Here is a 4,389-nt window from a genome sequence, read left to right as displayed (position 1 = left end):
CTTCGCAAATGCGAGAACTGCTGGCCCAGGCTTATGATCGCAATTGCGACTAAATCCTCGTAATTGCTAACCCTGCTATGTCGCATTTGCGATGCCTGATCTCAAAATTTCGAGATCAAGACCTGCAACATTGTACGAATTTGCTCATGCGATCAAATTAAACAAATAACACCTAGAACTACGGATTTAGCACCAAAACTCATGAAATTCTCAAGAACATTTTAAAAATATTATCTTCTCAACCGGACATTCGAATAACGTCAAATCAACTCCGATGTCTACCAAATTTTACACGCATGACTTATATATTATATTAAACTTGTACCGGGCTCCAAACCAAAATACGGGCCCGATACCAACTAGATCAAACATTAATCAATTTCTTTAAATCCTTAGAAGTTCAATCATACAATTATCATCAAAAATTCATTTCTCGAGATAGGGACCTCGGAATTCGATTCCGGGCATACGACCAAGTCCCATATTTTACTACGGACTTTTGGGGGCCGTAGAAACATGGATTCGGGTCTGTTTACTCAAAACATTGACCAAAGTCAACTAAAAATTATTTTTAAATCCCAAACAATTATTATTTCTTAAATTTACACATAAAAGCTTTTCAAAATTACGTCCAGACTGCACACGCAAATTGAGGTAAGTAAAAATAAGATTTTTAAGGCTAACGAACGCGTAATAGAGGCTTAAACCACAAGATGACCTTTTGGGTCATCACACTAAGCATGATTTCTAACATGATTTGCAGTCAAATTTCTATAACACAAGGAGAGCATATAGGTAACAACAAGTTATTTAACTTTACAGTTCCACAGAATGGACCAAGTCCCAATTCATATGGGGCACGCCCAGACGCTCGTCACCTAACATGTGTGTCACCTTCGAACCATTCACATAACGCATAATCTAAGGTTTCATACCCCGAGGAGCATATTTAAAACAGTTACTTACCTCCATCCGAGCAAAACACTACTCCAAAAATGCCTTTGCGTCACGAATCGAACTCCAAATGACATAAATCTAACCACAAGTAGTACAATACAGTCAATATAGAATAAAGGAATAAATTCCACAAGAAAACTATGAAATTCTAGCAAAAATTAAAAATCAGCTAAAACTCGGCCCCCAAGCCACGTCTGGAAATCCGACAAAAGTCACAAAACCCGAAAACCCATTCACTCATGAGACCATACCACATTTACTCAAATCCGATAACAAAATCCCATTCAAAATCACCTCACGGAGCTAACGGAATCATCAAAATTCAAATTCGAGGTTGTTTACACATAAGTCAACATCGGATTAGCTTTTCCAACTTAAGCTTTTAATTTAGAGACTTAGTGTCTCAATTCACTCTGATATCTCTCCGGACCCGAATGAACTAACTCGGTAAGTCATATAATAACTGTATAATATAAAAGGAGTAAAACATAGGGGAACAGGGCAACAACGCTCAAAACAACCGGCCGGGTCGTTATATGCCCTTTATAAAAGCAGGATACTTATGCACCGGGCTACCATTTAAATAGATTAATGCAAGACTTGTCAAAGTTCTATATTTGCCACTGGCACAACTGCAAGCTTGATTTTTAAGGTCCTTTGGTAGAGCTGACCATCTTTTTCCGCTTGCACTTACTTCTCATAATTTGAATATTCAGCACGGCATATGGAATTTTCTATCAACTTCTTTGTCAATTTTAGACTTACTGAATATTAATGATGAGAAATAATTTATCTATTTATTCAATTGTAGCCAAACATATCTTTCTCATCTCCATTACCACAACGTTATTGAACTCATTAAAGCAAGAAAAGAAAAAGTTAAGTGTGGCTGATTTATAATGGATTATTAGGTTTCACAATTTCGAACGTCACAAATTCTTCTGACGAACTAATAATCGAGCCATAAAATTATTGACTAATTTGAGAAGAAAAGTCCCTCACAAATAGAGATAGATTCTATTTTTTAATCCGTCACAAATGTTTTACGTATTAAAGATTAATTCGTCAAAAACTATAATATACCAAGGACGGATTGTTAGGATCGAAAATAATATGATGCATGCGAAAGCTAACAAAGAGAACTTTAATGATGATAAATCAGGAATAGAAGATATATATATATATATATATATATATATATATATATATATATATATATTAAAAGAAACTATAATTTAAATGATTTAGTCAAGTGAACTACTTCAATCTACTAATGTAAAAAAACTTATTGAGAGAATAAATTTTTCTCCTAAACAAAGCTCTCTAAAATAGTATATTTTGGATATTATTGTTATTGTTGTATTTTTTGGAAGGATCATCGATTTATAAAAGTGCAGAACATTGTCTTCCAAGAAAAGAATAAGTCATATAAAGTAGATGTATTCCTTTTAAGCATCTTTTTCCCTATACTTCAAGAAAGATGTTTATCCGTAAAACAGTACCGTTGGATTTATACGTGGTTTCTAGACAAGCGAATTAATTTGATCCAGAAATAATAAGATAATTGATGAAGTATGCAACACTTAGCCTTGAGATGGAGATGAAATAGCAGAAACAATAGTTCCGGGAGTAGGGCTTCCACGCACAACAACAATGAAATCAAAAAGCAAGAGGATAAAATTGTATTATGCTTTGGATAGAGTGTAGCATAAGTTGCCAAAAAAATCGTGTCGCTTACAATGATAACTGAGCTCATTATTTATAGCTACGTCTTGGGAAAGGGGTCTTAGGATCGTGCCCTTATTTAATGTCAATTATGAGGGTCATTGATGAAGATGTAACAACGAGTGTAAATGCCAAATTCCTTGTAACATGTAATCGTACTTAATGTCGTGCAATATTCTCTATTAAAAGCCACTGGGCGAAGAGTATTTTTTATATCCCTATGAGCGTTATTCTTCACGGAGACAGACATAACAGTTGACTTCGGTTTTGGCCAGCCCCCCGTCTTCGGCTCCACGTGTCCCTCTTTTGATCGGCCACATAGCATAGCATATTTTACCCTATACAAATAGTCGCCCTGCTTTTCGATGACCTAACTTTTTATCACCCTAAAGTTGGTAGAAACACTACCGGTGGGAATTATTATAATTCCCTCTAAAGGCCTCTGACAATTTATTCGATACGTCTGTCCGTATTTAATTCCACGAACACGCAGTATCCCATGATTTAGCAAAGCTTTTGCGGATTGTCGAGGTAATCATGCACATGGATTTAGCAGCCAAAATTTGTACTTATACGCATCAACCTTCTACCTCTATACTCCATAATTTTCCAAACTTTCCTTGTTCGACTTGCATCCTGCTATTCAATTCTTCTACAATTCTTTTTGAGTAAAAACATTTTCCTTCTTCCATATAACGACTTCATCCTCAAAGAATACTTGTTCATCAAAGAACAAGAACAAGGCTGATGAATCTGCTCCTCCAACAGTGGGCTCCATCATCGCTAGAAGTCTCGTTACCACAAAAGACTTCGAAGAGAAATTTTCTTCTCTAGCCCTCGTACATGGGTCGTCAGTAGGTATCCTTCTTCATCCGTTCTTCCAGTATTTCTACTGTGAAGGAAGACTGAGGCTGCCATGATTTGGATATTGTTGCTCCTGATATATCAGAGCGAGTGACCCTACCCAATGAGGGTTTTACATATTTTTACATGTATCCCTTTACTTTGGGATCGTTCTCTTTGAGCGGAGAACTTGAATCCATTATTGCGGATTTTTGCGACCGATACCAGGTGTATTTGGCACAAGTAAGTCCTTTTGTATGGAGGACAGTTGCTTGCCTTTTGCGTTTGTTCCAGGAGACGGGCGAAGAGCTAACATTAGCTCATATGATGAATCTCTATTCTTCAAATATCTTCCAGGGGAATGATATACCTCTGTAAGTGCGGCCACCATGCTCTATTATCTAGCATGGATTATGAAAATGACTGTGGGTAGAGGGAATGGTTCATTGCAGTTTCCACCTACGATATCATTCCGGGAACGACTTCATCCTTTCTGGCAGCATGAAACCGCACTCGTAAGCTTTTTGTTAGATATTTATTTTATTAAACATTCTTCTATACCACCGTTGATCCCCCATCCTTTGCGTATTTCAGCAACTCGATGGGTCTAACCGATGGTTGAAGGTTTGAACCGGTGGGTCTGGAAAATCTTGGATGTCACGACGCCTGAAACCCGCACATGAAAGAACTGGCCCCCAAATACGGGTAGAAGGCCAAAAACCATAGTAACTCAAACTCACCTTGTTTTAACTTTTTATGTGAAGAATTTGATTGATGCTTTCTACTTGTATCTGAAATCAGGTCTTCCTGCGAGCTCCGTGGCTATCTCCAGGGAGGTCGCCAGAGCTGTCACACCTCCTTTTA

Source organism: Nicotiana tabacum, chromosome 22 (assembly GCF_000715075.1).
Source record: "Nicotiana tabacum cultivar K326 chromosome 22, ASM71507v2, whole genome shotgun sequence".
Taxonomy (NCBI): Eukaryota; Viridiplantae; Streptophyta; class Magnoliopsida; order Solanales; family Solanaceae; genus Nicotiana; species Nicotiana tabacum.
Note: the sequence above shows the minus strand (reverse complement) of the source record.